This window comes from Trichomycterus rosablanca, unplaced genomic scaffold (genome assembly GCF_030014385.1).
Source record: "Trichomycterus rosablanca isolate fTriRos1 unplaced genomic scaffold, fTriRos1.hap1 scaffold_153, whole genome shotgun sequence".
Taxonomy (NCBI): domain Eukaryota; kingdom Metazoa; phylum Chordata; class Actinopteri; order Siluriformes; family Trichomycteridae; genus Trichomycterus; species Trichomycterus rosablanca.
In genome coordinates, this window is record NW_026946981.1 from 96,890 (window position 1) to 110,202 (window position 13,313).

Sequence of the window (13,313 nt, forward strand, 5' to 3'; positions counted from 1 at the left end):
GATGATTTCAGAGGGGATTTGATTAATTCACAGAAATAGTTATTTGTATTGTGGTACGTTCATTCAGCCTTCATCAGTTTATCTCTGCTCATTCAGCCTACAGCAGTTTAGACCCGCCCACTTATCCACCAATAATCTCCACAGTGACCCTGTATAGAGAGAAATTTTATTTTTAAAATGACATTTTATTACAACGTGCAAATATACAAATGACTTTTTTAAAAACTATTTTGTACGGAAAACAAATATAACAGTAACATTAAAAAGTAAAGTGCAATTCATTCCTGATTAAAATGCATAATGCTTTTCTACAGCACCATGTTTTTAAATGTTTCAATGTCATGCATCAGCTTATAAAAAAACAATAATGTATCAATATTTTACACTTAACCAGAGCATAAAATAAAACTACTGCATCATGTCCAGGTTGTTTTTCAGTCTTGTTTTTCCTGCTTCTATAAATGTTCATGTTGGCTTGATCTACAATAAAATTCAGTAGAATCAGTAAAATCTGTATGATGTGGTGATATGAGACCTTCTGACTAGTACAAGGATTTTTTTGTCCAACGTGGTCACAAGATCTCATATATTTTTTTTACAATTCTCCAAAAGAGCCACAAGAGGGCGACATTACTTGTGCTGTAATACTTACTGCATTCTTGTTTGCAGTAAAATAAAAATTACTTACGATTAATGTACTCACTCAAATGAAACCTGCATATTTGTCTTTTTAAGAAATAGGTTAACTCGCCTATTTGAATGAACAATGAATCACCTAATATATACTATGTACATAATACATAATAACCTAAAACAACTGAATTTTGGCAGAATTAATTTAAAAGCAAAACTCAAGCAAGTTTAACTAAACGTGTGGCACTTTTAACCCTTTAATGATCTGCTCAACCATTAGTATAATGTAAATAGCTGGGTAAAATAAGCTGTATTTAAATAATCTTTTTTGGGCTGTATCTACTCCCTGATTGGCGTGTGTTAAACGTAAAAAACATTGGTATTCTTACTTTAAGAAAACACCATTTCTAACTTATGTGTCACTCTGAAGCAGCAGCTGAAAAATCATCCATAAAATTTTGAAAGTTGAGTTCTTGTTGAGAGCATTAAAGGGTTAAAGATGTGCTGCATGTTCCTCAGCACCATGAATGTTTCCTCTGTCAGTGTAATACAGAAGTTATCTGAGGAAATATTTGTCTGTAGGTGAGTTTTTAAAAATGATGGGACATCATGTCTGCACTGAATTAATTACAAACTAATGTAGTGAAACGTTTTATTTGTGGTTCGAATGTAATCGGTAGCTAGATATCTGAACAATGGTGATGCTAATAATAATAATAATAAAAACAATGGTGCTGTGGCTTTACTTTGTTAATCATTCCTAACTTACATCAGTGTGTTAGACGGGGAGATTCTGAAATGATGATTATTCCGTATCTTTGAGTGAACGATGCGCTTTTACAAAACGTTTGCATCTGCGCATTCATGTGTTTAACCGCTGATGTAATTTACAAGCGCAGATTCGCCAAACCTGCTGCAGTCTGTCACACATCTCACATTGTTTAGCTAAAAAATTCTTGTCGTTTTATTTTGTAGTAACGAGTAACGAATTCGCATACAGCAAATGTATCGGAGTAAAAGTACACAGTTTCTTTAGGAAATGTAGTGGAGTAAAAGTGAAAGTTGCCGAATTTTTTTATACTCCAGTAAAGTACAGTAACGAAGTATTATTACTTCGTTGCTATACACCACTGTAAACCTCCAACGGGTACGAGAGTCTTTGCAAAAAGAGAAGCAGAACCAGGAGCAGGAATCTCTAGCCTCTGTCAAGTGATTGATTGCAGATTTAACAGCATACTTGCATAGTCTTCTGTGGTAGCGGTTAAGAACTGGCTCTCTGAACCGGTTGGCTCCAAAAGACATAAAACACTCGGTTAACAAGCTCCATCATGTCATGCAAGCCAATAGAAAGTCCAATCCAAAACTCATCTAACTCCTGTACCTTTGCTCAGTCAGCTGGGTGAAGTTTAAAACTGGCTTGTGATTGAGTGTGACTAAGTACCTGAATATTTCAAGGGATTGTGACACTCTGGAGCTCATACAGGCACGACATGCAGTACCTCTAAGCTGCCATCCCTATGTAGAGGAAATGTGCTGGTGTGAAGCACAGCATTAATGTGGTAAATAAGACCTGCAAGGGAAAATAGGAAAAGAGTTGTGATTCTTAAATTAGCCTAGAGGGAATGTGAACTAGAACATATTGGTAATGTTTTAAAATGAGAACATGCATAGTAAAGGCACGAACGGGGATTGAACCCGTGATCTTTGGTTTACGAGACCGACTTGGCCATCGCACCTCTCCAGGTAGCTGGCAAAAAGTTGAAAAAACTTTCTTGTGCAAAAGTAACAACTGGAAGCTGAGCACCTTCTTAAAGTTCAAGAGTAACAAGCAGAACGCCAGCTTGATAGTGACCGTTCTTAAAGCCATAGCCTTTAGAAGCACACTTGAAGCTTTTTTCTAGCAGAGTGAAACAACAAGCTACTGGAGATGCAGGGGATTGAACCCTGGACCTCATACATGCAAAGCATGCGCTCTACCACTGAGCTACATCCCCTTTCACAACAAGGCAGGATTGCTGTGGCTCGATAGCGCTCTTGTAGAGAATAAGACAGACAGGTAAGACATGGTCCCTAATTAAAAACTTTTGAATGGAGATGCTGGGGCTTGAACGCAGGACCTCATACATGCGAAGCACACGCTCTACCACTGAGCTACATCCCCTTTTCTGACACAGCAGCATTGCTGTGGCTCTATAGCTCTAATGTAGAGAATAAGATCGCCAGGCAAGACATGGTCCCTAATTAAAAGCTTCTGAATGGAGATGCTGGGGATTGAACCCAGGACCTCATACATGCGAAGCACACGCTCTACCACTGAGCTACATCCCCAACTTGTGCTGCCCAGGGTAAACCTCCAGTGCTGTATAAAGTACCTGAAGGCCATACTTGAGTAAAAGTACAAGTATCTTACCAGAAATTTACTTAGATAGAAGTAAAAGTCACCTTTTAAAATATTACTTGAGTAAAAGTCTAAAAGTATGTGATGTTTAATGTACTTAAGTATTAAAAGTAATTTGATATTAAATGTTCTTAAGTATTAAAAGTAGAAGTAAAAGTAAATGCTGTTAGTATAAACTGAAGCGGTCATTTAGAAAAATATAAGATTGTTCTTTTAAGCCTGTAAACCACCTTAAGCTTTTTTCTTCCTTCCATCTGAACATGATCTGTGCCAATTTGTGATTATAATCAGCTGTTCACATCACCTATTTGAAATCACGTCATTATTTAGTTGTTTTTTAACCTTATTACGAGGACTAAATTGCCCTGTTCCAACTTTTTTTAGAATGTGTTGAAATGACAGTATCAATTTAATAGAGAAAAAAAGCTGTGGATACCTGCACATATCACACATTGACCCCTGCAGGTGCTGCATTTAACCTTGTACATAAATAAATAACACCAAAGAAAAAACAAAAGTAACATTAAATGAGTAATTTTTATCTGACTGAATTATATACAGTTGCAATCAGAAATTTAACCCCCTCACCCCAAAAAACATAGACAGTAAATGACAAACTTCATTAAACAAAAAAAACTATTTACTGACACAATATCCAGTGATTCCCCCTCTAGGTGAGCAGTCATAACTCTTTTGTAGTTATGTAGTCTGTCATTCTTGAAAACAAATAAATAAAAGAAAATTATGTGTTTTATAAAATTTGAACCTGGTCATGTTTTGTTGAGATCACGTTGTTAATCATACCTTCATAAAGTATGTGCTCCTTGGCCTTTTGGGTCTGTGTACCTTTGGTAATTAGTTTTTTAATTTTAAATCCCAAAGTTGAAAAACAAGAAAACGGGGCGTTATTCGTTTTTCGTTTTAAGATCAAAAATCAAATAACAAATAAGCAGAAATTGAAAAACGGCTCGTATTTTAATTTTCCAAAATCAAAATTTTTTATCAGTTCAACCAGAAATAAAAGAGCGAGCGCGTGCACGTGCTGATGTGCGTATACATGCTTCATATAAAGTGTAAATCAGGTACAAGTGTGGAGAAGACGGAGCAAAAAGTCATAATAACGTTACACCGCGTCCCCTGTTCTGACTTTTGTGTCTGCTGTACTTTTTCCTGCCCTTGTAATTCACACAAGAACTATTTATCCTAAAGAAATAGGGGGCTATTCTAAGAAAAAAGAATGCTGCATTATTTTTTACATTATTATTATTATTACCGTATAGGACTCAATTCTGTAATACAGGCATAACTGATCGTACATGTCACATAGTGGTGGTAAATTCGGTTCATTTTATGGACTCGGGTTAGTCTGAGTCACTCAGTGATGTGATTCGGTTCACTTGAGTCACTTGTACTGACATCTTGATTGCGATTGATTGAAAATGCATCCAAATATCACCTGTCTTCTGAGCACTCAGAGCCAGTGCCAATCAGAGGACTAACAGGATCCGGGTTAATTCAGATCTCGAACTCGTGATTCCTGATTCAGTACGAAGATTCGAATCCTTAACCGAGGAGATTCAATATTTCTTGTTCTCGGCCAATAAACATCCAAAAATTAATAAACTTGCACGAACTAACTCTGCAGTAAACAAGGAGCAACAACAATCAAATATATTTCAAAAAGTTATGTGGTAAATAATAAGCAGAACGCTGATTAAAAAAAAGCATTAGATGTTGTAATAGTTTCACCGTGACATGTACGATTAGTTACGCCTGTAGTACAGAATCGAGTTCTATACAGTAATATAACAGGGGACGCGGCGTAACGTTATTATGACTTTCTGCTCCGTCTTCTCAACACTTGTACCTGATTTACACTTTATATGAAACGCGCTCGCACTTTTATTTCTGGTTGAACTGATAAAAAATGTTGATTTTGGAAGATTAAAATACGACCCGTTTTTCAATTCCTGCTTATTTGTTATTAGATTTTTGATCTTAAAACGAAGATTCCCGTTTTTCAATATTGGTTTTTGAAACGAAAAACAAAAAACGACCAGTTTTCTTGTTTTTCAACTTTGGGATTTGAGATGAAAAACGAATTACCAAAGGTACACGGACCACAGTAGCAGAACTTCCTAAAACCCAGAATCTACACGTACAAATCCTACATTCATTCCACAAAGTTCACAAACTACATGATTTAATGAGTGAAAACTTGATGTTTGGAGCTCCTCTGGTGTGCAGGCTGGTACTGTGTATCAGCACTACTTACTGTGTGCAGGACCTGAGTCGTATCTGCTCCAGTCACTGGTTGGTGGCATTAAGCTCAGTCATGAACTTTAAGAAATATATAGTTTAGATAGTTCACACCAGGGCTGGACTGGGAACAAAATTCAGCCCTGGACTTTTTTCTTGACCAGCCCACTACAAGCACATTGCGCCACACATATCACCCCCTAATCAAATGTTAGATGATTGATATTAATAGTTTTCATCTATCTTACCACTAAAGTTAATAACTCACTATATTAAAAATTAAAATAATAAAAAAATAACTACAAACAAATATATATATTTCCAACACTTTCCTTTGGGATTAATAGTTCTATCCATCTATCACACACATAAAATTTACAATTTCTTAAATGGTTCTATTGGATTTCCCCATCCTGTCTCATTAAACCGCAAGAAATAAAATTAAACCTTTCTTTCATTAAACCTTTAACACTGGTAAATAGGCTTTTTTCACACTTTTATTTACACGTGATTCACGTTTGTTCCAAATTAGTGCATTGCTCCGATGAGCAAAGAAATAAATACTTTATATGTTGACAAGGAAAATTAACCATGTGAGCTATGCACATAATCACTCAAATAATCATTTTCCTTTTCTGTATTATAGAGGACACGATAGTGTTTATTTTTTCTGAGGAGCAGAGACTAATGGTACCATCTCAAATTATATCCACCGCCCTATGTAGTGCACTATGTTGGACATGATATCATAGAACTTTCACAAGAATCGTCCTTAAAACGGCTGGTTTAAAGCCCCTGATATCCAACAGTAGCTTAGATAACTACTTATTAATCATTCAGCGACTGTTAAAAGAAATGTTTTGTACTGTTAGGAAGTACCCTAAGTAGGGCATAGGCGACATTTGAGATGGGCCCACAGTCTCTTCTTAAACGGCGTTACTAACGCAGCAGAGTCACTGAACACTAACTTTTCCTTTTCTGCTCTTTGGCTATGCTGTAGTTCCACACTGCCAAACAGGTTGTCCAGTTTCCTGCACTTTTCTGCATCTGCTTGCAGCTTTTTCTGTTTTTTAATCACGGGCTTTTTCTGCACCTCCTTTACACTTTTTCGACCCTTTCTCTATCTCGCACTCATTCATGGCTTTTGTACCGGTGGTTGTGATTGCGGTTTATCCTGGGGGAGGGACATTTCTGTGATTGGCCAATGGACATGCAGTGAGGATACTGTGGTGGGCCAATGCACACTTCAGGATTATTATTCAGGAATATTAAAACAGAATTTATTTTTCACTCTCTCTCAGCGGCCCACATACAGAGCGGCCCACCGGGAAAACTCCCGACCCTCCCGATGGCCAGTCCATCCCTGCTGTGAACATACTGTACATGTCTAGAAATGTATGAAGAAAACCAATCAAGCACAGTAGCACTAAGACCAATATATGCTAACCGATCCAATACCTTTTATTTTCAATTCACTTCCACTATTAACTGATAGCATTCACTTACATCAGGCTTACACCATTCACTCCACTATAGATAATCCCATTATTTCCCAGTAATAGTTTAACCTAAAGATTTACACTTTTATTATCACTATTTACTTATTCATGTTTACTGTGTAATTAATGACCTGTTAATTACACAGTATAATTCATTCATTGCTAAACATTTCTCCCCAACACTCACTCACTCACTATATTTTTATATTTTAGCTTGTTTGGTACAATCTGATAAGTCACACTTGTGTCTAAGTGCTGATAAATGAGCAAAGCAGCTCCAACACTGTGAGCATCATTTCTGTAAAATGTGAATGCGCTGGTGTGTTTTGAGATTACTCTGTATATTAAAACTCTTTCCACACTGTGAGCACTGATATGGTTTCTCTCCAGTGTGAATGCGCTGGTGTCTTTTGAGATTACTCTGTCTATTAAAACTTTTTTCACACTGTGAACACTGATATGGTTTGACTCCAGTGTGAATGTGCTGGTGTTTTTTTAGATCACTCTTTGTATTAAAACCCTTTCCACACTGTGAGCACTGATATGGTTTCTCTTCACTGTGAATGCGCTGGTGTATTTTGAGCTCACTCTGTCTATCAAAACTCTTTCCACATTGTGAGCACTGATACGGTTTCTCTCCAGTGTGACTGCGCTGGTGTGTTTTAAGATTACTCTGTCTATTAAAACTCTTTCCACACTGTGAGCACTGATATGGTTTCTCTCCAGTGTGAATGCGCTGGTGTATTTTGAGATGACTCTGTGTATTAAAACTCTTTTCACACTGTGAGCACTGATACGGTTTCTCTCCAGTGTGAATGTGCTGGTGTACTTTGAGAGCACTCTTTTCAGTAAAACTTTTCCCACACTGTGAGCACTGATGTGGTTTCTCTCCAGTGTGAATGCGCTGGTGTCTTTTCAGATCACCCTTTGTAATAAAACTCTTTCCACACTTTAAGCACTGATATGGTTTCTCTCCAGTGTGAATGCACTGGTGTATTTTTAGACTACTTTGTGTACTAAAACTCTTTCCACACTGTGAGCACTGATATGGTTTCTCTCCAGTGTGAATGCGCTGGTGTCTTTTGAGCTTACTCTGTGTATTAAAATGCTTCCCACACTGTGAGCACTGATATGGTTTCTCTCCAGTGTGAATGCGCTGGTGTATTTTGAGATCACCCTTTGTAATAAAACTCTTCCCACACTGTGAGCACTGATACGGTTTCTCTCCAGTGTGAATGCGCTGGTGTATTTTGAGATGACTCTGGAACTTGAAGCTCTTCCCACACTGTGAGCAGACGTTTCCTTCTTCCTGTGTGGGACTGAGAGATGTGTTAATGCTGACAGTACCAGAGGACGTTTGCTGATTACTGGAGCTTCTGGTGGACGTCAGATCCTCATGTTCAGTCTTAATCTTCACCAGAGTCTCATATTTATCATGGTTGCAGCTCTTGATGTGATTGTGGAGCTGATTTTGGGTTGTAGAGGAACGTGGACACGAGGAGCAGCAGAAATCCTTGTTCAGTTCTGAAGCAGAAAATAATCAAACACATTTATAACATTATAAATAATCACATACATTTATAACATTATAAATAATAATATACATTTATAACATTATAAATAATCAAATACATTTATAACATTATAAATAATAAAATACACTTATAACATTATAAATAATCAAATACATTTATAACATTATAAATAATAAATACATTTATAACATTATAAATAATAAATACATTTATAACATTATAAATAATAAATACTGTTAGTAATTGTTAAACTGAGATCTGATGCTAAAGTCCTGTAACGTGATTCATCCTGCATTCATCATTTCCTGCTCACACTGATCTGCATGAGCACAATACAAGCTTTCACTGTATGATGCTTCATCCCAGGTTCCTCTGATTCTATTCAATCCAAATCTTATTTTACTCAAGATAAAAAATATCTTACTGAGTTCATCTTTATCTTCAGGTTCTTCCTTCTTCACAGGCTTCATCTGGAAACCTCCACACTGTTGGTCCTCTGGGGTGAGGTGTTCCTCAGAGGTGACGTGTTCCACAGGGATCGAGGTTCCTTCACCTGAAATCTCTTTTTTTTGTGAAAGAAGAAAAATAAGTTTGTTATTGTTGGTAGTAACGACCAACTTCTTTATTAAGCACTTAAGTTAGAACTAACAGACACGTACTTCTATACTATCTGTCAAAAAACACGACTTATAAACCTTTGTTCAAACAGGGTTTCAGCAGATTTAATAATTATAATAACAATACAACCCCAAATCAGAAAAAGTTGGGACAGTATGGAAAAAGCTAATAATATTATAAACACACACTTTGACTTTTATTTGATGTCAGACAGGATGAAGCTGAGATGTTTCATCTTTTATCTGCTCAACTTCATTTCATTTATTAATAAACATCCATTCCTGCATTTCAGGCCTGCAACATTTTCCAAAAAAAGTTGGGACAGTTCTCTATAAGGGATAGGTCAGGACTGCAGGCAGGCCCATCCAGTACCCGTACTCTCTTCTTCCACAGCCACGCCTTTGTAATGTGTGCAGCAGGTGGTTTTGCTTCGTCTTGTTAAAAGTGCCGCAGCGATAAAAACACACACTGCAACCAGAGCCGAATTTCAAGTACACCGTATCGAATCCAGCTCTGCCTTGTTGGCTCGAGGATGAATGGCACGTATACATTGAACATATCAGCTTATATCCTCGACTTTACTTCTTCTCATTCATTACCCAATCATTCAGCCACTTGTATTCACCTGGCATTACTCTGTAATTATATACTAGTGTAAACACGGTACAGTCAGCATGATCTGTTTAATTTTCTTTATCTTCTGTCTCCTCATTTCACGCACCTGCTCACTTATGCACTAAATATACTAAAATATTACAAGAAATTCAGACATGACCAAATTAGGAGAAATGATTTTGCTCAAGTCTTACCGAGTTCATCTTTATCTTCAGGTTCTTCTTTCTTCACAGGCTTCATCTGGAAACCTCCACACTGTTGGTCCTCTGAGAAGAGCAGTTCCACAGAAGCAACAAGTTCTGCAGGGATTAAAGTGACTTCACCTGAAATTCATCAATATGAGAAGAAGAATCTCAACAACTGGAGGAAACTGAAGGTTGTGGGTTTGATTTTCTAATCATAAATAAATCCTAGTTAGATTAAAACTTAAATCCAGACTGGAGTGTAGCAGCACAGGACACTACGGTACAGTACAGGTTCTAATCCCACTATCCACTTTCTCTTATTATTTCTACTGATTAGTGACTCCAATACTAACCACATTGTACTGTACCATACTGTACTGTACCTCACTGTACTGTACCATACTGTACTGTACCACACTGTACTGTACCATACTGTACTGTACCATACTGTACTGTACCACACTGTACTGTACCATACTGTACCATACTGTACTGTACCACACTGTACTGTACCATACTGTACTGTACCACACTGTACTGTACCATACTGTACTGTACCATACTGTACTGTACCACACTGTACTGTACCACACTGTACTGTACCATACTGTACTGTACCACACTGTACTGTACCATACTGTACTGTACCACACTGTACTGTACCACACTGTACTGTACCATACTGTACTGTACCTCACTGTACTGTACCATACTGTACTGTACCACACTGTACTGTACCATACTGTACTGTACCATACTGTACTGTACCACACTGTACTGTACCATACTGTACCATACTGTACTGTACCACACTGTACTGTACCATACTGTACTGTACCATACTGTACTGTACCACACTGTACTGTACCATACTGTACTGTACCATACTGTACTGTACCACACTGTACTGTACCATACTGTACTGTACCACACTGTACTGTACCATACTGTACCACACTGTACTGTACCATACTGTACTGTACCACACTGTACTGTACCACACTGTACTGTACCACACTGTATTGTACCATACTGTACTGTACCACACTGTACTGTACCATACTGTACTGTACCATACTGTCTGGTGGAAAAGTGGCATCATGCCCCACATTCACTTACAGAAGAAATCATCATCATCATCATCTTCCTCCTTTTGTGTTATTTTCTTCTGGAATTCTTCATGTTGTAGATCCACAGGGGTGACGTCTCCCTCTTCTGCTGACTGCATTATTAAAGATCTAATAGACAGACAGACAGACTATTCAGCTATAAACAAAATTCAACTATAAACAAAGTTCAACTATAAACAAAGTTCAACTATAAACAAAGTTCAACTATAAACAAAGTTCATCTGTAAACAAAATTTAAAAATATCACGTGTTTTTATAAAACTGTGAGATTTAATCATGAAGAAACTCAATCAGTTCCGTTAATTGATTCATTTTGCTGGATCGGTTCAAATGAATCGGTTCATCAGTACTGAATCATGTGTGATGCTAACAGTTAGCGGAGCAGCTAATAGTTTGTGTGTTTAAATAAAACTGGAGTTAAAGCTCCTCAAATCCTCACAGTGATGTTTTATTATGAACTCTAGTTTTATTATTAATTAGAATGTGGTTATAATTAAATACATATTTTACTTACAGATGAGGCTCTACAGTACAAACACAGCAGTTTCTTGTTCTTCTTATGATGTTTAATGGCGGTTGGCAGAACAACTTAAGACGCACCAGCGTCACCAACTGGACTGGAGTTGAACAGCAGCTTAGCAGCACATCTGTATTAGTGGTGTGCGATACTGCAACATTTGGTATCGATCCCATACCTGTCAAGTCTCCCGTTTTGGCCGGGAAACTACCGTATTTTACCCCTCTTTCCCGCCGTCCTCCCGTATTAGTATTTTCCTGTAAATTTATAATTATAATTTATTTATTATATTATAATTTTAAAAAACATTCCTGTGCCTCTCCAAACTGAAATGTCACTAACCTCGCGAGAACTGCCACCCAGGCTGCTGCAAGTGGCAGTTCTCGCGAGGTTAGTGCGGACAGCGGAAACAAACCTGGAACAGGGAGAGATGGATGGATGCAAGGACAGAGAGGGGGCATTCCTGCCAAAAAAGTAAAGACTGCATGTAAATATCTAGAGAAATGGGACATCGAATTTACCTTTCTAAAGAGGAGCAGGATGGGGCAGAGTTATGCATTCTGTATAATAAGTCAGTGAATGCCAGAGAACCACATGAGTGAACATGAGATACTAAAAATGTGTAATGAAAATAAAATGTGTTTCACTTTAAGACAAGCAATGTGTATATATGCTGAAAGTATGTAAAATAAATAAATGTGCTTCAATTCCCTTTTGTGTTTTCATTTAGGCTGTATTATAAGAATTACATATCTAGGAATGTCCACAGCATTTCAGTGTCAACAAAGGTAGGCCTATCAGATTCTGATCATCTAATTGTAGTTTGTAAGTGGTTCACAGGTGGTTATTTTAGATTTCTTGTAAACCTGTCTTAAAATGTAAGGGATACTGAACCTCGGCTGGGCTGGTGGGACGGCTCGAAGCGCGCGGCGGAAAATTTCCCTTATTTTTAAATCCAAAACTTGACAGGTATGCGGATCCGATGTAGGGTAGAGCAGTGTATCATGTTTTATGAGGTGAATGTATCATCAATTTGCTTTGACTAATAAATGATTTGATGTCTTTATTAGTTATTCATGTGCAGTGAAAACCCACTACAGTTTGTAGGTGAATAAAAAGTAATTTTATTAATGTAATAAACTAATGAAGTCTGGGGTTTTTGTTAAGAAACAATTATATAATAAGAAACATAATCCCCCCTCTCATTGTACACTCTGACGTTTTGTAAAATAAAGTACAGAGAAATATTAAAGAACGTCAATTCTTTTTTCATAGAAAGTTTTTTGTTCATAAACAATAATATAATAAAACTAAATTAATTCCCTTCACTGCACTTCTTATCTGTCTTAAAACAATGTACAACACTGAAACTGAAGAACACGTTTTAAAACTTGAAAGTAGCCTCTTACTTTAACACTTCTAGGTCTACACTCCAAAATTCTAGTCTTTAGATGATTTCCACTTAGCAAATAATGAACCGTCCTAAATCAGAATGTACATGAGAAGGTGAGAATGGGGGGCTGTGGACTGAACAGTGTTGCATTGTTCTATCATCATGAGTCTTTGTTCTTTGTGTTTATCTATAGACCAAATTAGTGGTAGCTAAACTCCTTTGTTAAAAGAGTATTTACGTTTAATTATCCCACCATCTTCTAGTGCATAAAACCCAGTTCATATAAATCCTAGTGAAGAAAAGGTTGAATCCAGATGGTTTGTTGTGGTGTTTTGTACTAAATGCAGGTGAAAGAGGATCAGCAGCAGCAGCTGAGCGGTGTGTGTGGTTCTCTGTGTGTTTTGTCTCTGTTTCAGGATCTTTTATTTGAAAAGCTGCGTGTAGAACAGAGAAAGTAAAAGACGACACACAGCGGAGTGAAAGGCTGAACGACGGACGTCTATAAGAAGCAGCTTGTTTACAGCATCTCTC

The 13,313-nt window shown here is 37.2% G+C and overlaps 3 non-coding genes across 3 annotated transcripts; all 3 read right to left on the reverse strand.

The window, feature by feature from the left end:
- Positions 1-2,555: 2,555 nt before the first annotated feature.
- trnaa-ugc (transfer RNA alanine (anticodon UGC)) lies at positions 2,556-2,627 on the reverse strand. Its single transcript has one exon. It is a non-coding gene; the product is annotated as a tRNA-Ala (tRNA).
- Positions 2,628-2,722: 95 nt separating this feature from the next.
- On the reverse strand, positions 2,723-2,794 carry trnaa-cgc (transfer RNA alanine (anticodon CGC)). The gene has a single exon. It is a non-coding gene; the product is annotated as a tRNA-Ala (tRNA).
- Positions 2,795-2,889: 95 nt separating this feature from the next.
- trnaa-cgc (transfer RNA alanine (anticodon CGC)) lies at positions 2,890-2,961 on the reverse strand. The gene has a single exon. It is a non-coding gene; the product is annotated as a tRNA-Ala (tRNA).
- Positions 2,962-13,313: the final 10,352 nt, after the last annotated feature.